This window comes from Furipterus horrens, unplaced genomic scaffold (assembly GCF_987537825.1).
Source record: "Furipterus horrens unplaced genomic scaffold, mFurHor1.1.pri manual_scaffold_8, whole genome shotgun sequence".
NCBI lineage: Eukaryota > Metazoa > Chordata > Mammalia > Chiroptera > Furipteridae > Furipterus > Furipterus horrens.
Genome location: NW_028327178.1, coordinates 81,308,919 through 81,335,404, shown reverse-complemented (window position 1 = coordinate 81,335,404; position 26,486 = coordinate 81,308,919). Strand labels below are relative to the sequence as shown.

At 47.8% G+C, this 26,486-nt stretch overlaps 1 pseudogene; it reads left to right on the top strand.

The window, feature by feature from the left end:
* Positions 1 to 26,486, top strand: part of LOC150003233 (maestro heat-like repeat-containing protein family member 7) — a 76,461-nt pseudogene that overhangs the window by 27,710 nt on the left and 22,265 nt on the right.

Genomic DNA, 26,486 nt, shown 5'->3' with positions numbered 1-26,486 from the left:
ATTCGCAGACCCCATTCAAATGTCACTGATTGTCCCGGTAATTTTTTCTGGAAGAAAAAGATCCAGTGCAGAATAACTCACTGCACTTCTTTGTCTAGTTTGTTTTGTTTCCTCAGTCCTCACCTCAGCCTTTCCTTGACTTTCATGTTCTTTTTTTCTTTCTGAACATGTGCTTTAATGAGCTGTCAGGCCAAGGGGGCAGCAGCTGAGCAGAGCTCAGGGCCTAGAGGGGAGTCACCCATGGCTCCCCTTTGTCACCTCAGGAAGCCTATTTTTTTCCTTTCAACCCTGAGAAAGTGTCAGAGGCTTGGCTAGCAGTCTTGTGGATGGTTTTCTGGGTGTACTTGGCCACCCCGCCCATGGCTGCAGCCTGGGCTACCCCTTCCACTTGTGCTTCAGGTCCTGCAAGCCCTTGCTGGCTATGGCTGCAGGGGGCCTCTGAGGAGTCAAGGGTACTGAAGCCACATTGGATCTCCGGACTTTCATGTTCTTGATACATTTGAAGATTACAGGCCAGCTGTTTTGTAAGTTGCACCCAGGTTTGGGTTTGTCTGATGCTTCCCCATGATCACCTCCGTGTCATGCGCCTTTGGCAGGAAGAGCATGGAAGGGGAGCTAGCCTTTTCTCATGGCGTCCCACCTGGTGGTGTGTGATTTTGGCTTGTTCCGTTACTGATGATGCTCACTTCGGTCACGTGAGTGAGATGGTTGCTGCCAAGTTCACCACTGTGAAGTCACTATTTACCGCTTTGTAATAAATATTGTGTGAGGAGGTTATCTGAAACTGTGTAAATACCTCATTCCTCATCAAACTTTCTACTTATTCATTTACTTGTTTATATTAGTATGGAGTTGTGGCTTCCTAGTTTATTCAATGGACTGCATCATGTGTTGCTGCCATTATTTATTGTGATACCGAAACTTTCCCCAGTTTGACCAGTGGACTCCTCTTCAAGCAAGCTTTTGTGCCCTTTGACATAGCCTCATTGTTGCTTGAGTTCTCTTGTTCTCCGTTTCAAGATGTCTCTTCCTTGTCTTCTAGTTCATCTTCTATTTTTCCTGCCCAAGTCCTAGAATCAGCCCAAGGAGCCTTGTTCCTTTTAGTGGAGAATGGTACTTAGAAGCCAAGGTCTTGGTGCTGGCCGTATTTACTACTATTGGGATGACTCTGCTTCTTTCTCTTGGCTTAATGCTCCAGCAGCCTCTGGTGGCCAAGAGGGCCCTGAAGTTCTAGGCTCTCATAGGTCCTCAGAAGGAGAAGACACACTTTCTTAAATAAAGAGCTCTATTGCCCTGCTCACCCAAGAGCCCATCCCTGGACCAGTCACTGTGGCGATGGGCACAGGACTCTTTTTATTGGCCAAGCTTGGGTTGCAGACCCGCGCCTATTTGAAGAGGGGGATAGGTGGGGCTTCAAGGGTTCAGCTTCATCTAACTATATGGAATGGGTAACCCACAGGGAAGGCAGGAATTCTTTTACCAAAGGAAAGATGAGCAAACCTGGGGCTGACAAAATAGCAAGTATCTACTACTATAACAAATGAGAGTTTCATTATAAATTGTGATAATGGTTGAAAAAAGAGAGTAAGCTGATGCACAAGAGGATCACAGTGGGACCCCCATTAACCCAAAGGTCAGGGGAGGCCTCTTTGAGGAGAGGCAGGCAAGCTTAGACCTGAAGGACAGGTGTGGGACCTGGGCAAGGGGACATGGCAGTGAATTGGTCCAGGTAGAGGAAACTGCCTTGTGCAAAGGCCCTGAGCATGGAAGCTTGTCTGGCCAGTGTGGCCAGAGCATGGTGAGTGAGGGAGAGCAGCGACAGTAAGGCTGGGGGTGGGGTCAGGGAGGCTGACCTGGCAGGGCCTTGAAGGCGCTGACAAGGATGCTGACTTTATGCTCAGTGAACTGGGGTGCCATTGAAGGGTCAGGGTAGGGGGAGCCCAGTCTGGCTGCCGGGAGAGTAAGGATTAGAGAAGCCCAGTTGGGGAGGAGAGAAGGGACTGTGGGTCCCTAGGTATATTATATCTTTCTACTCCTTTCTTCCCTCATCGAAACAACGACATGCAGAAGCCTTTGATGACGTGGCCTCATGCCTGGTGAACGTGCCGGGGAAGGGAGAGGATGGGAACAAAATGACCCTGGTATGCATCCTGCCCAACAAACAGCTGACTTCCTGGGATGCCCCCCAGCCCCCACTCCCCAGCCCCAGCCATCCCTGTTTCTCTGCCCAGCTCCTCTTTTCTCCATGGTGTTCATCACCATCCGATGCACAAGATGCTTTCCTATTTTTATCGGTCTCTCTCGCTATATGTATCTCCTATGCACTGGGCATTTTGATCTGTCTTATTCACAGCTGTATTCCCAGCATCTACTGTGGTGCCTGGCATATCAGAGGTGCTCAGTAAGTTTTCTAAACAACGAAATGAATTGTGAGAGGGTCTGTACTGGAGACAGAAAGGCTGGAAATGGCCTGTTTCAGGACATAGGCCTGACGCAGGTCTTGGCCACGCACCAGGCCTCGGGAGGCCAGAGAAAGCCAGTGTCTGCAGGACTTGTTGAGGGCCAGTTGGGGCAGACGGGACAGGCTGGTGGACACGAATATGACACACAGAATGTGGGCAAGGCTGGCTGATGGACAGAGTCTGGAGGTAGGGGATAAGGACTTATAGGGGGGAGGCCCTGCCCTGCCCTCAGGCTGATTCAGAGGCCAGCTCAATGCAGCATGTGGGTGGGGGTGGGGAGAAGGTGACAGAACTATGAAGAGGTGTTGCATTTGGGAAGCATCTGTCTTTACCCCACGGCATTGTTCCAGTTGTCCACCTTGCTCTTGCCACACTAGCCTTCTTCTGTTCCATACCAAACTCATTCTTACCTCAGGGCCTTTGCACTTGTTATTCTGTCAGGAAGGTTCTTCCTATAAGATAGGCCTAAATAAAACTGAAGTGAGGTCTGTGTTACATAATGTATGCACAGCACTGAGCACGGTCCCAGCACAGAAAGACTTTGTTACTGCAATCACTCGGCAAATTTAGGTGAGCCCTTGCTATGTGCCAGGCACTGTTTCAGGCACTAGAGATACACTAGTGAAATGACATTCTACTTTGGAGAGACAGACAGACCCTCCTTCTTGTTTTTCACATGGCTACCTCTTTCTTGTCATTCAGGACTCAGTCTAAATATTATCTCCCCTGAGAGGCCTTCCTGGACAGTGTTCTAAGTGAGCCATCCCTCTCCCATCACTTTAGTAGCCAAAGTCATTAATCGCTGTTTAACAAACTGCCTCAACACTTAGTGGTTTAAAAGTTCACTCTGACAGCCAGGGAAGTAAGGATGGAAAGGGCCCAATTTCTCATGATTCTAAAGTGTGACTGGGCTCAGCGGGTGGTTCTTCTGCTCTGTGTAGTGTAGACAGAGATCACTGGGGGAGGGGGCCTGGAACATCCAAGATGACCCCATCTTCCCAAGTCTCTGTGTACCTGACGTTGCCATTCCATGGCAGCTGAGTTCCAGAGGGGAAGGGCTGCCAGTTCCTTTAAGGGTTAGGCCAGAAACTGCACAGCAGCACTTGCATGGCCTTCTGTTGGTCCAAACGAGTGGTGGGATGAGCCCAGAGCCGTCTTGATAGGCAGAGTAAGAAAGAACTTGTGGGATCTTGAACCCACCACACTGTTCATCTGATTACCTTGTTTTGCTTTCTTTACTATATGAAGTCATTTTATTCATTATTTTATTTATTTCATGTTTTTTTCTCCTTCTTCTGCCCTAAGATAAGGAGAATGAATAGATGAATTGGACATTAGTAAATGTGTTGCCTCTCTCAGGTAGCAGAGTGCCTTAATCTGATTAGGACGTGTCCTCAAGAAGGGTAGATAGCAGAAGGCCCATAGGAGGTATTACATATGGTGAGATTTCAGCTTGAGGTGTGGGGGACCCTTTCTGTCCCCGCAGCCGCTGCTTCTCCCTTAGTTGACTGGCAAAGGGGGAGAATTCTACAGCCCCTGATATCTGTCCTCTTCCAAACGCTGGACTTCAAGGATTATCCACACACCCCTGCGGTCACCTTCTCAAGGCTCACCCACTCCCCAGATGTTCCCTTTGTGGTTTCTCATTTCTCTTGAGCAACGCTGGGGCTGGCAGCTGGGGAGGAGCAAGCTGACATGCCTGCAGGCGGCGGGTGGCTGATGCAGGGGTAGGGACAGCCCCTGAAAGCTGGGTTCAGTGCGGCTCTCACCCTGTGACTTTGCCCTCTGCTGCCCCCGAGGCTGTGAATGTCATCACCCTCCAGAATAGCCAGCATGTGCTGGAAGGTGAAGGAGAGAAGAAGACTATGGTGAAGAAGATGATGGTGCGAGAGCCACGTCTGGTCTGTGGCATTGGGGTGGGAGGAGCGGAAGTCCTGAGTCTACCCACTGATGAGACAGGGAGCTAGGCGGGGAGAGGAGAGATGAGGAGGCAGGGCACTTGGCCTTGAGTCTCAGCTCCACCTCTAGTTGTTCTCTGCCTGTCTAGAGGGAGCCCAGGCAAGTCATGTCCCTTCTCTGAGCCTCACTCTGCTCATCTGTGACAATGCCTGTGTCACTGCTTGGCGGGGGAGAACACAATCCAATGGTTTACTGTAGAGCATTGTGTACCTGGGAGCAGTTTTATTACTTAATACCAAAAGTTAGTTCTGGTGGGGAATTTTCTTATCATTTTGCTAAATACAGTCATTTCTCAGTTATCCACCAGCATGTGCTGGATGGGGATAAGCAGAGAAGTTTCCAAAATCATACTTAGCTTTGAGTCCCTTAGAGAGGGAAAATATCCTTGCCCTTGATACCTTCATTTAACTAATATTAATTGAGCACCTATTGTCTGTAGGTACTAAATCAAAAGTGAGAAGTAATTAGAAGAACATTTTAAAAGGAATTCAACTGGATTTCTCTCAAGGGCCCTTTGTGGTGTTTTTGCTTTGGGCTAGTAAGCTCGTAGAGCAGTTTCTACTGAAGTTCTCCATGATTGAACTGCATTCTCTGCTTCATATGGTCTTGGGTCAGTTGCTTCCTTTCTTAAGTGATCAAATTTGAAACAGATTCTAATTTTTGGATCCAAAAACTTTCCATTTCCCACATCACCATGTTCTGTTATCAATACCTGATCTTCAGAACCTTCAATTTTTACTGGAGTAAACTGGTCCAAGTTATATTGTGCAAATGCATGGGCTGCTCCTTCTCTGAGAAGATGATCATTATTAAGCAGTAACTGAACATCGTTAAACACCTCATTAAATTCTCCAGGAGGGGCATGAATGATGAATTTTGCTGCGATACGTACCTTCTCCTCATCAGACAACTGCTCCTCCAGGTCCGCCATTTCCCTTCGGCGACAAACCGCGGCGGCAACGGCGGCCCTGCACGCGGCGCGCCCCCTCTTGAGGGTTTCAAAGGCTGGGAGATTTGGGGGAGCTCTAGGGGAGATCTCAATAGCATGTTCATTAGCTTTCTGCTGAGGAGCCAAAATGAGATTTATTTCCCTGACTTCATCTGTCCTTGGGTGTGGTTGGCACTAATTGGATTTCTGTTATCTATGTCAGTGAGTAGGGTGATTTAAGTTATTTATCCTCTGGTTAGGAAACAAAGGATTTCACGATTTACCAGATGGTTGTAAACTTCTTGGTCATTTAACTATCTCAGTTTGCCTGTTCCACTTGTCCTGGTCTACAAGCCTGTGTCAGAAGAACACTTAACTGCTTTTCACTGGTGCGTTGGCATGAGCAAGGGCCCCATTGGCTGGGAACTCCTGTGTCATCATGTCGACCTCACAAAGACTGTAACACTGGCCTGGGCTTGGGGGAGCCTAGGTAACCTGAGAGGTGGCTCTGGAAACATTCCAGGAGTGGGGGCAGCCTTCACAGCCTTCACAAGGCAGTTACGGTCTTGACCCCACCCACCCTTCCTGGGTAAAAGTCTCTCTCCTAGGGTTTTAATTCCACAGTTGGAACTTCATACCTTTGTCTTAAAGCTGAATTTTCTGTTACCACATGGATACTCCAGAAGGAGGTAAGGCATTGAACTTTACACCAGCAACTTCAAGCACACGGAGAAAATTTTGTGAGTGTGGTGGGTGGGAGTTGGGGGCAGGTGAGGGGGAAGAGAGTGAGAAGAAGACTCAAGGAGGCAGTCCCATAGGTTGGGGGACAGAGAAGGCAGACAACCCGGAAGCAAGACTTGGTCTTTTTCTCAAGTCCCCCTGCTCCCACTGTACCCTTACCCAGGGGGAGGAAGAGATGGTGAGGATGAATATTTATCGAGGGCCTACTGGGGGCCAGGCCCTGTGACCATCACTCTCTGCATTATTCACTTTGTTCCCTACAGTAATCTTGTGGATTGCATATTAAGATTGATGCTCATTGTGGTAAGGCTACGTGCCCAGGCTAACACAGCTGGTGGGAGACAGAGCAGGTTTTGAATTCAGGTCTATCTAATTCCAAAGCCCGGGGTTTGTGTATTATAAGCATTGGGAGACTTTTGTTGCTTTCATTGATCTTTTCCTTTTAGGATAGAGGCTTAATAGTGGCAGAGGGTTTAGAGAATGAGAAATGGGAAGACGTAGATTCACTCAGTGATTCATGCTTGGAGAATCTCTGAAATATTGTAGGGAAACCTGAGTGTAGAGGACCTGGGCTTGAATCCTGCCTCTGCCATTTGCTGGGGACTTTGCAAAAATCACTTTATATCTGTGAACAGTCTGAATTAATATGCCAGTAAATAAGGTTAATGACACTTACGTTGAAGAGTTGTCATTCATTCATTCATTCAATTTTTTATTTTATGAATATTTTCTGAACTTCCCCTGCATGCTAGGCACTATGTCATGTGCTGGGAAAACAAGGGTAACTAGACAGCTAGACACTCACTAAGCTCATTTTCTAGATGGAGACGTATATGTACAAGTAAATAAACAGAGCAATCCTCTGATAAAAGAGTTGCTCATGTGAGGAAGGTTCCTCACCCACATTTGAGGGTCTCAGGAAGACTCCTTGAAGAAAGAGATTCTTAAGCTGGCATCTAATACGTGACTATATGTTAGCCAGGGGAGGTGATGGAAGTTTAGTTGGGTAGCCTTGGGTAAGTTTATAGGAAGAAAGAAGAGTATTTGCAAAGTCCCCGAGTCAAAAGGTTGGTCAATGCACTTGAGGCACTGGGAGAAGTTGTGAATGGCTTGAGCACGGGATGCAACTTAATTGAGAGTGACTCAAGGATTGCACCAGGGAAGGGGATGGATGTCGCTGAAGAGATGGAGGGGTGAGGCATGTGGGCAGAGCTTACTGGTAAAGGAAATACACATATCAGACAGCAGATCAGGGTGTCCATCCACCAGCTATGTGATCATCACTTTGGGGAGAGGAGGTAGGGAAGAGCTTGACCAAAAGGCTGATTCCTGGACCCCTTCAGAGCTACAAAGTAGAGTTTCTGAGAGCAAGGTCCAGCAATCTGTCTTTTAAAAAAATATGTAAACTATACCCCCACCCCAGAGTCTGAAAGCCTATGAGAAGTCACAGAGGAGGTCCGAGAGGGAAATGGTGTAGTTGGATTTACAAGCATTTTTCCTTTATTTGAGAATATCAATATTTCCACTTAATTCCTGAAAGAGTCTTGACAGAAAATCTGTAGTTGGCGGTTCTTTTCTTTCAGCAGCTGAAAAATGTATAGCACTTCTCTTTGGCCTTGTGGTTTCACATAAGAAATCCACTGCCATTCAAAGGGATGTTCTCTTAGAGATAATGTTCTCTGGCTTCTCTGAAGATTTTTTTATTTCTCTTCTTTTTCTTTTAGTTTTCAGAAGTTTAATCATGATGTTTTGAAATGGATTTCTTTGGGTTTATCCCATTTTGGATTTTCTCAGCTTCCTGAATCTGTATGTTTATATCTTTCACTAAATTTGGTTTATTTTCAGCTACTATTTCTTAGAAATTTTTTTTTCAGCATTCTTTCTCTTCTCCATCTGGAATTCTCATGATAAAAATGATTATAGCTATATATATAATTTCCTCCTACATATCTCTGAGTCTGTATTTTTTCAGCCTGTTTTCTCTTTGTCAGTGAAATTAAGTAAATTTATTGATCTGTTCATCAAGTTCATTGATTTATCGTCTGTCATCTCTACTCTGCTATTGAGCTCATCTAGCGAGTTAAAAATTCTTTTTTAGTTATTGTGCCTTTACAATAACTTCTACTTTAATTCATTATTGTATTTTTAATAACTTTATGTATTGATTGAGATTTTGTATTTTTATATGTTTCAAGAATGCTCAGAAATTCTGTACTTCTGATTCATCTCAGTGTTGGCATTAGTTGATTATCTTTTCTTAAGATAAAATTTTCCTATTTTTTGGTATGATGAGTGATTTTTGATTGTATCTTTGGTGCTCTGGACATCAAAAGTCTCTTGACCCTACTTTAATCTTCTGTTTCAGCAGGGAGTCAACCTTGGTCTGCTTTGTTCTTCTGGCACTGCTGGGGCTGCCTGTAGGGGCAGACGGTGCTTCCCTGGGACATATGTTGTCCTTGGAGATCCAGGAACTGTGGGACCTGGCAAGTTCTCTGCCACTGGGTGGAGGGCCCAGAGATGCAGGGCTCTGCTAACACTGACACTGAAGTTGGATTGGCCTGTCACTGCCTAGATGTAGATGAAGAGTGGGGATTTGGGCACCTCACTGGGACTTCCCCTCTATTGGACTTCTCCTTTCCTGATCTTTTGGTCAGAAAGCAAGCTTTTCTTCTCCTTTTTCTCTCTCTGTGCGCATGTGTGTGTGTGTTTGTAAGCATTCTTGGCAGAACTGTGTTGCAGGCCTCTCTGGTGCTCAGTCGGGGTTTTATGGGAGATAAAAAGAAAACCGGGGAGCACTCACTATCATGTCATCCCTTAAGTCCTGAGGTCTCTAGCTAGTTCACTGACTTGTCTGTTGAGCTTTTTTCAGGGTATTTAGTTGTATTTAGGAGGCAGGAGTAGGGAAAAGTGGGTCTATCCCCTGTTGGCTGTAACAAGCATTTAAAAATTGTGATACAATACACTTAGCATAAAATGTATTGTTAGTAACATTTAGTACCTTCACAATGTTGGGTAACACCACTACCTAGTTCCAGGATATTTTTTGTCAGTCCAAAAGGAAACTGTGTACCCATTAAGCATCACTTCCCAGTCCCTCCTTTCTCTGCCCTGGCAACTTTTTTGTCTGCTTTAATGTGCTTTCAGCATCTCTAGATTTGATTATTCTAGTTATTTTATATAAATGGAAGCATCCAATATGTGACCTTTTGTGTCTGGCTTCTTTCACTTAGCACATTTTCAAAGTTTATGTTTAGCATGTATTTAATTCTTTTCTATGGCTGAATAAAATTCCGTTGTATGGATATACCATTTTTGTTTATCCATTCACCAGCTGACAAACATTAGGGGTATTTCTACCTTTGGCTGTTGTTAATAGTGCTGCTACGAACATGTGTGTACAAGTTTTTGTTGGAACACCAATTTTCAATTCTTTTGAGTATATACATAAGAGTAGAATTGCTGGATTGTATGATAATTCTATGCTTAACTTCTTGAAGAATTACCCAGTTGGTTTTTACAGAGGTTACATCATTTTACATTCCCACAAGCAGTGGGATTCCAACTTCCCACATCCAATTTGAGGGCTCCAATTACTATACATCCTTGCCAACACTTGTAATTTTCCATTAAAAAATTATAACCATCCTAATGGTGTGAAGTAGTATCTCTTTTTGGTTTTGATTTGCATTTCCTTAATGACGAATGATGTTGAGCATCTTTTCATGTGCTTGTTGGTTATATATATATATATATATATATATATATATACACATTTCTTAAAAATATTTTATATATATGGTCTTTCCAGAAGGTATCCAGCCATGTAATATGAAAAATAGAGACATTTATTGAAGAAGCTACAGGTTACAAGAGTCATTGTACATAGGACAATGATGCCCCAGTTCCCTTCAAAGTAGGCACCTTGGGACCTCACACAGTTCTCCCAGTCACCATCAGCTGCCCTGTGGTATTTTCCTGAAACTCATTGGTTTTAGTTTTGGGGAAAGCCAGAAGTACCAAACCTGGGCTGTAAGGGGGGCCGAGTCACCTGGGTGATTTGATGTTTCACCAAGAACTCTGCACAAGATGTGATGAATGAGCAAGCACATCGTCCTCATGAAGCTGCAATCACCTGTCGCTCCTAGCCGCAGCCTTCTGAGTCATGCGAACAGTTTCTTCGGAGGCGTGTTCAAGCTGAATGCAGAACCGATGCAGATTCATGCTCTACTCGCTCAGTCACTTTGGATGTGACAGCCACGCAGCACACATGTTCACTCAGCGGTGGCTACCACCTTCACTGACTAGTACAGTGCAGTCATCATCATTTACACATGTGTATTCCAGTCCACTCGCCTTGGCTACCAGCTTACATTGGTGTTGCACAAACCTTTCTTGTTCTTTAACCATGGCTGGACTTTTTCCAGACGGACTATTTTTCAAGTATATATGTGTATGTGTGTGTGTGTGTGTGTGTGTGTGTGTGTGTGTGTGTGTGTGTGTATACCCCCCCCACTTCCTTTGGAGAAGTGTCCTGTTTAAGTCATTTGCTGATTTAAAAATTGGGTTATCTTTTTGTTGTTAAGTTGTTAGAGTTTTTTAATTTTTAGTTTTCTCTATATTTTTATTTATTGAATTGATTGGGGTGACATTGGTCAATAAAATCATATAGGTTTCAGGTGTATAATTCTATATGCATCAGCTGTATATTGTATTGTGTATTCACCACGCCAAGTGGTGAGTTCTTTATATATTGTGGATTCTAAACTCTTGTGAGATATATGATTTACAAATATTTTCTCTATTCTGTAGATATTTCTCTTCTTAAAAGTATTTTTCTTTTAAAAAAGATTTTATTTATTTATTTTTAGAGAGAAAGGAAGGGAGGGAGAAAGAGAGGGAGAGAAACATCAATGTGTGGTTACCTCTCTCATGCCCCCAAACGGGAACCTGGTGTGCAACCCAGGCATGTACTCTGACTGGAATCAAACTGGCGACCTTTTGGTTTGCAGGCCGACGCTCTATCCACTGAGCCACACCGGGCAGGGTCCATATATATTTTAGAATATGTTTGTCTAGGTCTTCAGAAAAATCTTGCTGGCATTTGTATTGGAATGCTATTAATTTATCCATCTATTTGAAGTTTTCCTTTATATAGGATATAGCTTTTACTAGAACTGAAAAATTCTCCCTCAAGATCTATTGTATTTTTCGATAGGTTAATTCCTATGTACTTTATAGTTTTTATTGCTTGCATGAATCATATCTTATTTTTTAATACAATTCCTCTTTTGTACTGATGATGCTTGATGGTATAGAGAAATTTTGTTTCTGTATGTTGAACTTTTAAAAATACAACTTTATTGAGTTATAATTTAGATATCATAAAATTTCCCCACTTTAAGTGTATAATTTAATGGTACTAAAATACACACAGAATTGTGCAACTATCACCACAATCAACTGTAGAACGTTTTCATCAACACCCCCCACCCCCCAAGAAACCCCCAAACCTCTTAGATATCATCCCAAACCCACTGTCCCCCAGTTCTAGGCAACCACTAATCTACTCTCTGTATAAATTTACCTGTTTTGGACTTTTCATATAAATATGTGGTCCTTTGTGATCGAAACACAGTAACCCCACTTAATTCCTTCCCCCTAATTTATATGCTGTCCTGGTAATGCATATTCATTATTTTCTTAATCCTATAACATCATTATTGTTTTATGTAGTTAATGTTCTTATAGTTACCCAAATATTAATCTTTCTTTTATTTCATTGCTTATTGCATCTCAGACCTTCCATCTGACATTGATTTCCTATGGCTTGAAGAGCATACTTTAGAATTTCCTTTAGTGAATTCTGCTGATGGTAAACTTTTATCATTTTTTGTCTGAAAAAGATTGCCTCTAGTTCTCTTTCATTCCTTTAAAACATGTTAAAACAATGAAAACTTGAAGAAAAATTGAAAGCACAGTATAAAATTTTTTGTCTGTGAATAATTTGATTAAATGGCCAAGTGATGTCCCACATCCCTGAATTTTGTTTTTTATTTCTTACAAAAAAGAACAAAGGTTAACCATCAAAATCATGAAATCAATGTTAATACACTGTTACCATCTAATTCGCAGACCCCATTCAAATGTCACTGATTGTCCCGGTAATTTTTTCTGGAAGAAAAAGATCCAGTGCAGAATAACTCACTGCACTTCTTTGTCTAGTTTGTTTTGTTTCCTCAGTCCTCACCTCAGCCTTTCCTTGACTTTCATGTTCTTTTTTTCTTTCTGAACATGTGCTTTAATGAGCTGTCAGGCCAAGGGGGCAGCAGCTGAGCAGAGCTCAGGGCCTAGAGGGGAGTCACCCATGGCTCCCCTTTGTCACCTCAGGAAGCCTATTTTTTTCCTTTCAACCCTGAGAAAGTGTCAGAGGCTTGGCTAGCAGTCTTGTGGATGGTTTTCTGGGTGTACTTGGCCACCCCGCCCATGGCTGCAGCCTGGGCTACCCCTTCCACTTGTGCTTCAGGTCCTGCAAGCCCTTGCTGGCTATGGCTGCAGGGGGCCTCTGAGGAGTCAAGGGTACTGAAGCCACATTGGATCTCCGGACTTTCATGTTCTTGATACATTTGAAGATTACAGGCCAGCTGTTTTGTAAGTTGCACCCAGGTTTGGGTTTGTCTGATGCTTCCCCATGATCACCTCCGTGTCATGCGCCTTTGGCAGGAAGAGCATGGAAGGGGAGCTAGCCTTTTCTCATGGCGTCCCACCTGGTGGTGTGTGATTTTGGCTTGTTCCGTTACTGATGATGCTCACTTCGGTCACGTGAGTGAGATGGTTGCTGCCAAGTTCACCACTGTGAAGTCACTATTTACCGCTTTGTAATAAATATTGTGTGAGGAGGTTATCTGAAACTGTGTAAATACCTCATTCCTCATCAAACTTTCTACTTATTCATTTACTTGTTTATATTAGTATGGAGTTGTGGCTTCCTAGTTTATTCAATGGACTGCATCATGTGTTGCTGCCATTATTTATTGTGATACCGAAACTTTCCCCAGTTTGACCAGTGGACTCCTCTTCAAGCAAGCTTTTGTGCCCTTTGACATAGCCTCATTGTTGCTTGAGTTCTCTTGTTCTCCGTTTCAAGATGTCTCTTCCTTGTCTTCTAGTTCATCTTCTATTTTTCCTGCCCAAGTCCTAGAATCAGCCCAAGGAGCCTTGTTCCTTTTAGTGGAGAATGGTACTTAGAAGCCAAGGTCTTGGTGCTGGCCGTATTTACTACTATTGGGATGACTCTGCTTCTTTCTCTTGGCTTAATGCTCCAGCAGCCTCTGGTGGCCAAGAGGGCCCTGAAGTTCTAGGCTCTCATAGGTCCTCAAAAGGAGAAGACACACTTTCTTAAATAAAGAGCTCTATTGCCCTGCTCACCCAAGAGCCCATCCCTGGACCAGTCACTGTGGCGATGGGCACAGGACTCTTTTTATTGGCCAAGCTTGGGTTGCAGACCCGCGCCTATTTGAAGAGGGGGATAGGTGGGGCTTCAAGGGTTCAGCTTCATCTAACTATATGGAATGGGTAACCCACAGGGAAGGCAGGAATTCTTTTACCAAAGGAAAGATGAGCAAACCTGGGGCTGACAAAATAGCAAGTATCTACTACTATAACAAATGAGAGTTTCATTATAAATTGTGATAATGGTTGAAAAAAGAGAGTAAGTTGATGCACAAGAGGATCACAGTGGGACCCCCATTAACCCAAAGGTCAGGGGAGGCCTCTTTGAGGAGAGGCAGGCAAGCTTAGACCTGAAGGACAGGTGTGGGACCTGGGCAAGGGGACATGGCAGTGAATTGGTCCAGGTAGAGGAAACTGCCTTGTGCAAAGGCCCTGAGCATGGAAGCTTGTCTGGCCAGTGTGGCCAGAGCATGGTGAGTGAGGGAGAGCAGCGACAGTAAGGCTGGGGGTGGGGTCAGGGAGGCTGACCTGGCAGGGCCTTGAAGGCGCTGACAAGGATGCTGACTTTATGCTCAGTGAACTGGGGTGCCATTGAAGGGTCAGGGTAGGGGGAGCCCAGTCTGGCTGCCGGGAGAGTAAGGATTAGAGAAGCCCAGTTGGGGAGGAGAGAAGGGACTGTGGGTCCCTAGGTATATTATATCTTTCTACTCCTTTCTTCCCTCATCGAAACAACGACATGCAGAAGCCTTTGATGATGTGGCCTCATGCCTGGTGAACGTGCCAGGGAAGGGAGAGGATGGCAACAAAATGACTCTGGTATGCATCCTGCCCAACAAACAGCTGACTTCCTGGGATGCCCCCCAGCCCCCACTCCCCAGCCCCAGCCATCCCTGTTTCTCTGCCCAGCTCCTCTTTTCTCCATGGTGTTCATCACCATCCGATGCACAAGATGCTTTCCATCTTTTATCGGTCTCTCTCGCTATATGTATCTCCTATGCACTGGGCATTTTGATCTGTCTTATTCACAGCTGTATTCCCAGCATCTACTGTGGTGCCTGGCATATCAGAGGTGCTCAGTAAGTTTTCTAAACAACTAAATGAATTGTGAGAGGGTCTGTACTGGAGACAGAAAGGCTGGAAATGGCCTGTTTCAGGACATAGGCCTGACGCAGGTCTTGGCCACGCACCAGGCCTCGGGAGGCCAGAGAAAGCCAGTGTCTGCAGGACTTGTTGAGGGCCAGTTGGGGCAGACGGGACAGGCTGGTGGACACGAATATGACACACAGAATGTGGGCAAGGCTGGCTGATGGACAGAGTCTGGAGGTAGGGGATAAGGACTTATAGGGGGGAGGCCCTGCCCTGCCCTCAGGCTGATTCAGAGGCCAGCTCAATGCAGCATGTGGGTGGGGGTGGGGAGAAGGTGACAGAACTATGAAGAGGTGTTGCATTTGGGAAGCATCTGTCTTTACCCCACGGCATTGTTCCAGTTGTCCACCTTGCTCTTGCCACACTAGCCTTCTTCTGTTCCATACCAAACTCATTCTTACCTCAGGGCCTTTGCACTTGTTATTCTGTCAGGAAGGTTCTTCCTATAAGATAGGCCTAAATAAAACTGAAGTGAGGTCTGTGTTACATAATGTATGCACAGCACTGAGCACGGTCCCAGCACAGAAAGACTTTGTTACTGCAATCACTCGGCAAATTTAGGTGAGCCCTTGCTATGTGCCAGGCACTGTTTCAGGCACTAGAGATACACTAGTGAAATGACATTCTACTTTGGAGAGACAGACAGACCCTCCTTCTTGTTTTTCACATGGCTACCTCTTTCTTGTCATTCAGGACTCAGTCTAAATATTATCTCCCCTGAGAGGCCTTCCTGGACAGTTTGTTCTAAGTGAGCCATCCCTCTCCCATCACTTTAGTAGCCAAAGTCACTAATCGCTGTTTAACAAACTGCCTCAACACTTAGTGGTTTAAAAGTTCACTCTGACAGCCAGGGAAGTAAGGATGGAAAGGGCCCAATTTCTCATGATTCTAAAGTGTGACTGGGCTCAGCGGGTGGTTCTTCTGCTCTGTGTGGTGTAGACAGAGATCACTGGGGGAGGGGGCCTGGAACATCCAAGATGACCCCATCTTCCCAAGTCTCTGTGTACCTGACGTTGCCATTCCATGGCAGCTGGGTTCCAGAGCGGAAGGGTTGCCAGTTCCTTTAAGGGTTAGGCCAGAAACTGCACAGCAGCACTTGCATGGCCTTCTGTTGGTCTAAACGTGTGGTGGGATGAGCCCAGAGCCATCTTGATAGGCAGAATAGGGAAGAACTTGTGGGATCTTGAACCCACCACACTGTTCATCTGATTACCTTGTTTTGCTTTCTTTACTATATGAAGTCATTTTATTCATTATTTTATTTATTTCATGTTTTTTTCTCCTTCTTCTGCCCTAAGATAAGGAGAATGAATAGATGAATTGGACATTAGTAAATGTGTTGCCTCTCTCAGGTAGCAGAGTGCCTTAATCTGATTAGGACGTGTCCTCAAGAAGGGTAGATAGCAGAAGGCCCATAGGAGGTATTACATATGGTGAGATTTCAGCTTGAGGTGTGGGGGACCCTTTCTGTCCCCGCAGCCGCTGCTTCTCCCTTAGTTGACTGGCAAAGGGGGAGAATTCTGCAGCCCCTGATATCTGTCCTCTTCCAAACGCTGGACTTCAAGGATTATCCACACACCCCTGCGGTCACCTTCTCAAGGCTCACCCACTCCCCAGATGTTCCCTTTGTGGGTTCTCATTTCTCTTGAGCAACACTGGGGCTGGCAGCTGGGGAGGAGCAAGCTGACATGCCTGCAGGCAGCGGGTGGCTGATGCAGGGGTAGGGACAGCCCCTGAAAGCTGGGTTCAGTGCGGCTCTCACCCTGTGACTTTGCCCTCTGCTGCCCCCGAGGCTGAGAATGTCATCACCCTCCAGAAGAGCCAGGATGTGCTGGAAGGTGAAGGAGAGAAGAAGACTATGGTGAAGAAGATGATGGTGCGAGAGCCACGTCTGGTCTGTGGCATTGGGGTGGGAGGAGCGGAAGTCCTGAGTCTACCCACTGATGAGCCAGGGGGCTAGGCGGGGAGAGGAGAGACGAGGAGGCAGGGCACTTGGCCTTGAGTCTCAGCTCCACCTCTAACTGCTCTCTGCCTGTCTAGAGGGAGCCCAGGCAAGTCATGTCCCTTCTCTGAGCCTCACTCTGCTCATCTGTGACAATGCCTGTGTCACTGCTTGGCGGGGGAGAACACAATCCAATGGTTTACTGTAGAGCATTGTGTACCTGGGAGCAGTTTTATTACTTAATACCAAAAGTTAGTTCTGGTGGGGAATTTTCTTATCATTTTGCTAAATACAGTCATTTCTCAGTTATCCACCAGCATGCGCTGGGTGGGGATAAGCAGAGAAGTTTCCAAAATCATACTTAGCTTTGAGTCCCTTAGAGAGGGAAAATATCCTTGCCCTTGATACCTTCATTTAACTAATATTAATTGAGCACCTATTGTCTGTAGGTAGTAAATCAAAAGTGAGAAGTAATTAGAAGGACATTTTAAAAGGAATTCAACTGGATTTCTCTCGAGGGCCCTTTGTGGTGTTTTTGCTTTGGGCTAGTCTGTGGTTTAAATAAACCTCCCAACCATGGGGCTTCAGAGACGCAGCTGGTTAGAACGTGGGGTGTTTGGGTGGCTTTGAACTGAGGCTCCAGACAGGTCTGAGCAGTGAGCTGGCTCCCTCCGACTGGAGGCTGCCAGAGCGTGGAGGTGGGGAGTTCTGCCCAGGCTGAGGGGCTGCTGTAGCTGCTCCTGGAGGGGTAGCCGCAGCCCTGGTGGTCTGCAGCGGCCTGCTCCCCTCATCGGCCCTTCTGTGTGCCCTGCTCAGAGGCAGATCCAGGAGGAGCCACTGGATTCCCTCTCCAGCCCCGTCCGCCAGCAGGCCATGGAGACCCTGACGCAGCTGAGGTGTCCACAGCCCCTCCCCGACCCCCATCTCCTCTTCTTCTTGCCATGGGCTCCGCCTCTGTCTTCTGGAGCCTCTCTGCTGTGCCCTAACCCCACTCCTGGGCCTTCTCCTCTCCCCGTGCCCAGTCCCTCCCAGGGCTGTCTGCCCTCCGCACCCACTTCACTCCCCCCCCCATCTCACCTCACCCTTTGTGGATCTGAATCTCAGGCCCACGCCTGGCACCCCGTCGAGGTACCCTCGCCCCAGCCCTGCATTCATAGCTCCAGCCTCCCTCACTCTATGCCTTTGCTTTCTGTCTCCTCACCAGTCACAGCCATCCTGTGCTGGATCTTTGGGAAAGGTCAGAGCTGGTGAACACGTGTGTGAAGAGTGTGTTCTCCCTGCCTTCTGTGCAGGCCATGCAGGAGAAAGATGAGGCCAAGGCTGACACCGTACAGGTAAGCAGCGCCCTCCCTGGTGGGTCCTAGGGTGGTCCAGGGTCCTCAGAGTGAGGTACATGGTAGGACTCCCAGCAGGGAAAGGAAGGGTGCTTGCTCGAGTTGCAGGGCCTGGGGCAATGTGCTGACCCTCTCTTGGTATGAGAGGGATGTTTGGTGAGTGAACGGATTTTTGGAATAGGGATCAGTCCCTCATCTGGAGGGTTCTATTGACTTCTGAGCCCTGCCCAGTGAGAGGCAGGTGGGCAGGCATTGGTATGGCCAGAGGAGGTAGCCAGGATTGAGAGGAGGCTGGTTGAGGGCTAGGTCACAAGGAAGAAAGACTGGCTGTGGCCCAGAGAAGCAGGACCTCAAGGAGCTCAAACACATGAAAACCTTTCAACCTCTGCAGTTGTCCTAGGAGGAACGGTCAGAGGTGACCTTTAGTGTAGGGTGTAGGGTCAGTGGGGGAAGTCAAGGGAGTGGTGTTTCGGCTCAGAGTAAAGCTCATTCATTCATTCATTCATTCATCCTTTCATTCATTGAATATTAACGGAGGGCCTACTAGAAGCACAGGGGTGGGATAGAGGAGGGGCAAGGGCAGGGGTGAGATAGACCTTATCAGAGAATTATGCAGTTAATGCAAAATTACAACACTGGTACATGCTGCGAGCAAGAAGTACTGCTGCTATGAAGAGCCTGGAATGGAGGGGACCTGGCCTAGGTGGGCGGGGGTTCAGGATTCTTGGTGCTGGAGCTGAGAGGTTAAAGAAGAGCTTGTTAGCTGAAGGGAGTGGGGCTGGCAGAAGGAAAAGCATGCCGGGCAGAGGGAACAGCCTGTGCAGAGGCCTGAGGCTGGAGAGAACATGGTGACAGCAAGGATGACACTGAGGCGGTGTGGCTGGAGCCCAGGGTCGGGCGAGAGTGCTGAGAAGTGAGGCTGAGAGCTGTGGGGGCAGACCACGTGGCGGTAAGAGGGCTCTGGGTCCCAGAGGTGGTGCCCTGAGATAAGACCCAAAGGAAGGGCGGGCAATCCTTGTTTGGGCCCAGGAAGGTGGAGGACCCCTTGTAGTAACAGGTCCAGCCAGCAGAGGTCAGCGCTGCACAGTGCTGGGCTGCAGATGAGAAGGACCGAGGGGCTTAGCTGGAGAGTGAGGTTTGCTTGGTGGTTGTGGTGCAACCCTGGTGTGAATGAACAGACTCAGGAAGCCTGGGCAATACCAATGTGAGAGGCAGACATGGGGAACTGGCAGGACAAGGGAAGGCAGAGGAGAGAGGACCTTTCCAGAGTGGCTCCAACCCATAGCTCAGCCTCGTGTATGTGTAATGCCTGCACCTTCCTAAAACCCAGGCCTGTGGTGTGATTGACAGGGGAGGAGCCCGGGCATGGGAGAGGTGGCGGCCCTGAAGAGGCGACTTGGAAAACCTATTTAAGTCTAGGAGTAGCAATTAAAAAAAGAACCAGAGCGCTTCCCTAGAGACAATAATAAAAGTTTAGCTAGCTCTTAGAGTTCTGGAGCATTTTCCCACTCACCCTCTCATTTGTTGCTTACTTGGCCTATGGTAGATTCTTAGTGAATGTTGGGTATCTGCTTCCTTCACTATAAGGTAAAAAGTGCAGCGATAATAACGACCAATTTGTGGATAAGGAAACTGTAACCCATGGAGGGGAAGTAATGTGTCCAGTATCATACGTTAAGTTAGTCTCGGGTGGGACCGAAGAGCAGCTTCCTGGGTCCACACAAGGGGTGTCCTGGGGTGAGGGTCTGCTCCAGAGGCCTGCTAGTAGCTTGGTCCTTCTCCTGTCTACAGACACTTTACTGTCATACCTTGGAAGCCCTGCAGACACTGCTCAATGCTCTCTTTGTTGAGTGCCCCGTTGCTGCTGGGCTGACGAGCATTTTGGAGGTGAGGGGACAGGGGGGAGGGGAAGGGTGGAGAAGAAAGGAGGATTGGCTTAGGAGGAGGGGGTGATGGGTGCTGGACCCAGAAGGAGTGATTTTATTTCAGGATGTGATCTTGTGCGTGTTCTGCCTCCCTGTCCCAGACCCGTGCCTCTTCACTCTCTCCCTCCCTTCCATACTCCCATGGTAGCTGCCCCCATATCTTTGCTCTGTTCATTCATGCCCCTGTCTTCTTCTTTGAGCCGCATGATTCTCCATTTTTCATCTCTCTCCTCATTGACCATCCTCCCTCTAGTGTTTCAGTCCTATTCTCAGCTTCTGGACCCCATGACTCCCTATGCTCTAAGAAGAAGAGAAGATCTGTGGGGAGTGGTCTTTATGCTCTCCCCAGAAGCTGATCAGTGAAGACTGGGCTGCCCACCCAGGCAGTAGGGGCTGGCAGCCAGCCTGTAGCTCTGAGTCTTACCCTTGTCCTCACAGCCCCTGGGGCCCTGGATGAACTCTGGAAAGGCCCATGAACGAGCTCTTGCTGTGAGCAGCAATGTTTCTGTGTTGAAGCACACACTTCTCACCCTGCCTTACTCTGTGAGTGGCCTCCAGGAGATGGGGCGGGGGCCTCCTGGGGGGAATATTCCCAGTTCTGAGGGAGCCTGTGCACCTGTCCAACCTGTCCAGAGATTCCCAGGTGGCCCTTACCGTCCTCAGAGGGCTCCGCTATCAGGGACAGACATTCCATCTCTTTTTACCATTTGCTGTATAGCATTATTGAACCTATAAGACTCAGTCCCTAAAGATTATTATAACACAAATAGGTATGTTTCGGATTCACGGGCCTGGGGCTTCTGCTGGGAAGACTCACCGTTCGCATCGGGGATCCCGATGAGCATATTGGCCGGGAGGCTCTGGAGGGCATCGCCATCCTTTATACCATCCTGGGCCTCCGAAAACGTAAGTCTAGAGCACCTCTGAAGCAAAGCTTCTGAGCAGGCAGGCATTCAGCTAGGCACTTGACTAAGGCAGTAGCAAGGCACTGGTGGGTGGGAGATGGTGGAGACCAGCACAGGGTCTGATGGGGTATGTAGAAGTACAAAGAATTAGTCCCCACAGGACCAGGGACAAAGGCTATAAACAAACCTATTTTGATTGAAGCAATCCTTCTATCTAAGCTTTTCCTCATCCTTCCAAATGTAATCTGTGACTCTCATTTTCACATTCCCGTGGAACCATGTATACTCAGGCATGATAGCCCTAATCTCTTAGTTCCTGGTCTGTCTTCTCCACTAGACTATAATCTCACTTGAGGACAGGGCAAGGCTGTGTCTTGTTCACCGATGAATCCCCAAGGGCTAGCCATGGGCCAGGCACGTGGTGGGTGCTCAGTGAATATTTATGGAATGAATGAACAAAGAACAGATTGTATCTTAGAAGCACAGTGGTTCAAACCTGTAAGTGGAGAACATTCCTGGGATGTTCTTCCAGGGAGCTAGCGTTGCAGCATGGGCTGACACAGGTGCCCAGAAGGCACTGCACCTAGAAGTGCACCATATCATCGATTACTTGTGTCCTTCTTTTTTCCACAGTCCCAACACTGCCTCAAACCAAGGGACCTTGGCATGTTGTTTAAACTGCCCTGGCTCTGGAGGCAGAGTGACCTGGGTACAAGACCTGGCTCTGGCCCTCCCTAGCTGTATGACCTCAGACAAGTACTTTCCTTGTCCAGGTCTAGATTTATTCATCTGTAGAAAAGGGTAAAATAGCATATAACTCGCAAGCTTTCTGAAAAATTAAATGAGATCATATATGTAAAAAGACCAGCTCAGTACCACACATTATAGGCACTTGTCAAATAGAGCTTTCTTTTTTCTTTCTTAAAGACTTTATTTCCTTGTTTTTAGAGGCAGGGGAAGGGAAGGAGAAAGAGAGGGAGAGAAACATCAATATGTGGGTGCCTCTTGTGCACCCCCAACTGGGGACCTGGCCTGCAACCCAGGCATGCGCCCTGACTGGGAATTGAACCAGTGACCCTTTGGCTCGTAGGCCGGTGCTCAATCCACTGAGCCACACCAGCCAGGGCAAGTTTTCTTTTCTCCATGCCTACAATGATGGTCTTATTAGTTTCAGGCCTTTGGGATCTGTCTGGTGTCCCTGCTTTTCTTGACCTCTAACATTTGGGACAAAGATTTGTCCCCTGGACTATTTTCGCTGCTGCCCAGGAACCACTCAGACCTCCTGAGTAATGGGCAAAAGTGATGTAAGTCATGTTAATAATCAGCCTTAAGGTCAGGAATAGTATAGACCAAGTTAGTATTGCTAGATTTTACAAATAAAAACACAGAACACTCACTTAAGTGTGAATTTCAGGTAAACAATGAATAATCTGATTGAAAGTATTATATATTTGAGATATATTTTCACTAAAAATTATTTGTTTACCTGAAATTCATATTTAACTGGTTATCCTGTATTTTATCTGGCAAGCCTAGGCCAAATCCACTCTGTTAGATTCTGCAGGAGAAAAGTGGTTTGTCTGGACCCCCTGACCGTAGGAAGCAGCAAAGCTAGAATATAAAACCTGCGTTTGCCTGATTCCAGGTCCCAAGCTCCTTCCCTTTACAAAAAACCCACGCACTTGGTTCATGTGGTCACTCCACCTGATGGACCTTTCTCATGCCCATGTCTTGCCTACACTGGGAGATCCAGGAAGGACCCAGGTCAGGCCATAGTAAGGGCTCATAAAATGCATCTGAAATGTTTTTCCTTCAATAGGAAATACAAACCATCATATGCCAGATACTATTCTAGGCACTGGGACATAGCAGTGATGAAATAAATATAAAATCAATTAATCAAATAATCCACCCTGTTGAACTTACCTTCTTGTTGTCAATAGACAACAAAATATAAAAAGTAATACCTATAGTAAGTCAGATGATGATGAGTCCTAAAGAAAAAAGAAAGCAGAAAAGGGGAGTTGGGAATGCCAGGAGCAGGGGGATTGCCGATTAAGGGGCATTGCCATACGCCTACCGGAATGGCAAAAATGAAAGGGACAGTGCCGCACGCTGGTGAAACGTGAGCCACTGGAGCTCTCAGGATCTGCGGTGGGAGCATCACTGGCCTCCACCGCGGAAAGCTGTTTGTCAGTATCCCCTGAAGCTGAATCTATGTCTACCCAAGGACACAGCAATTTCTCTCCTAGTTATCTGCCTAGCAAATGTGTCCATGTAGTCAGCAAAAGACATGATTAGACATACTAGTGTTTATAGCAGCACTATGCACAATAGCTGGAACCAACCCAAATGTCCATCAGAGGTAGGACAGATACATAAATTGTAGTATATTCATACCATGGGAACTTGGGCAGCACTGAGGATGAATGAAGCAATGCTGCTTGCAACAGGGGCCATGAATCTCACCCACATGATGTTGAGTGAAGGCCAGACATCAAGGATCGCATAATATATGAGTCCATTTGTAGAAGTCCAACAGTAAGGTTATCTAATCTGTGGGCTGAGAAGTCGGAATAGTGGTTACCCCAGGGTAGGGGAGGGACAGAGTGGACTGAAAGAGGGCATACGAGGGGCTTCTGGGGTGCTGATCACATTCTGTTTCTTGACCTAGGCACCAGTTACGTGGATAGGTTGAGCATTTGAAAATTTATTTAGCTGGGTACCTATGATTTATGCACTTCCTACATCTATGTTTAACAAGAAGTTTTAGAGAAAGGGTGATCAGGCCTCACTGAGAAGGTCCTCTTCTTACAGGAGCCAGGGATGAGAAAGAGATCCCCAAGACGGAACTGTATGAGAGCAACGAGCGTTTCCTGGGGCCCTACAACCCCGTCAGCCCACGCAAGAACATTCTGCGTGTGATCACGGTGACTGCTTGCTGCCTGCCAGCCCTGGGCCTTCCCGGGAATGGGGGAGAAGGGCAGCACCAGCCTGCCCAATGCCCTCCCCTCCTCTCCCATGTTCCAGGAAGGCTTCCCTGACCACGTGGGCCATCCTGAGTGCCCACGACCCCTCTGGTCTGAGCCACAGTGAGTGGGCTGAGTCACCCAGCTCTGGGGCCACGTCGCCTCTTGTTTTGCAGCTCCTCCCCAGAGGTTGCGGGCTCTCCCTGCTGACCTCTGGGTGTGCTTGGTGGTGTTTATGCAACTGTGTATGGCTCATTCAGGGTCTGTCCATGTGTGCCAGCATCTCTGTGCCTTTGTTTCAGGGATTCAGAAGCTTCCTGGGGCCCGAGGAGGTAAAGGACATGTTGGTAGCAGCCCTGGAAGGGCTGAAGGGTGCCTCGGAGGCTCGGGGGAAAGACTCAGGGGAGACGATGCCGCTGGCCTCAGAGGTGATACTCCGCTCAGTGCTGGCGTGGTACGAAGACAGGACACTGGAAGTGGTAAGGCCCCTGGGAGTGGGGGCTGGGCTGGGAGACCCCACAGGGCCTGCTCATCCCTCAGGTAAGGCAGGGGTGGTGGTGGCTGAGTTCAAGGCGGGGAAGAACTCACCCATCCAGTGTGGGGCAGCGGGGGTGGGCAGTGAAGACAGAGTAGCTCGCTTTCAGGGAAGGAGCAGGCACTCTGCCCACTTCCCCTTTTCTCTCCTGTGTGTCCCCTTCTATCCTGTCACTCCTTTCCTCCTCCGTCTCCCTGCCCCCACAACTCCCTTGGCCTCGCCATTGGCCCTCTGCGTGCTCATGGCTTACCGCCGTCCTCCAGATCCCAGAAATCGTGGAGGCTGTCTACGTGCAGCTGAGCCACATCCAGGAGCCACAGGCCCGCAAGGTGGCCCTGCTGCCCGTCTCTCTCCTGGCCAGCTCCTTTATGCCCGAGGTCGTGGAGGCCCTGCTCCTGTGCCCTCTCCCACTAGACAGGTACCAAGGTGGGGGTTGGCCTCAGAGGGTTGAAGCAGCCCCCGCCCGGGCCTGGGACGCTTCTTCTACCCAGAGGAGTCCCTTGCCCTTCTAGACGGCCCCTCTTCTGTGATCTGTGGTACTACGACGACCATTAGACACTTCCCAAACACTGCTAGCTGTCTTTGCTCAGCATTAATAGTGCAATAACCCCATTCTACAGATGAGGAAACTGAGGCTCAGGGGAAGTTTCTTACCCTAGGCATCCACTGAGCCAGCAACAAAATGAGGACCTGAACTCAGATCTGACCAACTCCAAGCCCAGAGCTCTATAATGATGCCATAGAAAGGAGGCCTGAGTGACAGTCCTGACTCAGCTTTCAGCTGCTGTGTGGTCTTGGGTAGCCTGCTTGTCCTCTCTGGGCTTCAGTTTTCCCCCACAGGCCAAAGGAAGAAATAATGCCTGCATTCCCACTCCATATGGGTGGTTGTGCCGAGTAACGCAGCCAGTTGTGCCGGGTCCGTGCAGGAGGGCGCACTGTGCCCTCAGCCTTCAGGGAGCGGGTGGTCTGATGGGCAGAGGGGACTGTGGCCAATGGTGAGCTCATGGCCAGGAGAGACCAGTGTGACTGGTGCAGCCTCCTGGCCCTGGAAATGCTCCCACACCTTTGAATGACTAAATCAAGGCAGAAAGCGTGTGGTCCACATCTTAAGATGGTTGGTTGAGAGTGAAGGTAACAGAATTGTGCAGAGCTATGCAAATGGGGTGTGTCTCTAAGAAGGAGAGTTGGTGTCATTCACAGAAGCCAAGGACATCAGTGGTGAGGGCTGGGGTGACACATATCTGTCCTCCCACCTGCAAGAATTTAAACCTTGTGACTGCACTGCCCACCAGAGGGTTTGCTTCTTGGAGCCACTAGACATGCAGACTCACAAGGCTGTGGAGGCCACACTTGAAATCAGAGTCACTCAGGATATAGGACAGGATGGCATCAGGGGCTCCTCTTTGCAGGAGACCTTGCAGCAGCCCATGAAGCTGGCCAGACGGAGCAGGAACAAAATTCAAGGAGGCCCTTGCTCTCAGGTGACCTGCCTGCCTGCACTTGTGTGAGCCTGAGAGTGAGGGACTCCTTACGTTTTGTGCCCTGGATGCTTCACTTCCCTTACCCCAGCCTTGGCCCTGGTTCCAAGAGTTGGTCTCGTGGGTCTCAGGCGGAAGGTGCGGGAGCTGCCTTAGCTTAAGTGGCTCAGGCCACACGGGAACTAGCATTTCTTCTAACAACTCTATAGACTTGGCTTCCAGGGTCCCCACAGGGACAAGCACAGTCACCCCAGGAAGCTCAATGCTACAATGTCCCCATCGGTTCTTATAGTTAATTTATAGTTCCTCCCAGCTCAGATGCAATTTACCAGTTGGGTCACTTTTCCCATAAACAATGTTACCTAGCAACATAGTTGACATACTATCTTTATCAGGTTTCCAGGGGAACAGAGCTGGAAAGTTAATGGGAGGCTCACATGTTCCTGCAGAAGGTAGAAAGGGCTGGGTTAACCCTGTAGCTCACCGGCCCATCAGAATGCCCGCAGGCCGGTGCCGCCTGGCGCAGGCGCCTTCCCCTGCCTGGGGTACTGCCTCCTAAGGGACGGGGGCGTGGGCTTCTTGATATCATGTGACAGATGCAGGGTCCAGGCCCCAAAGGGCTCCTTGGCCTGGGGGAAGGAGCACAGGCTTTGGGACACCAGACCCGGTCACTTCTTGATGATACAACTCATGAGCTGTGTTGTCTTAGACTG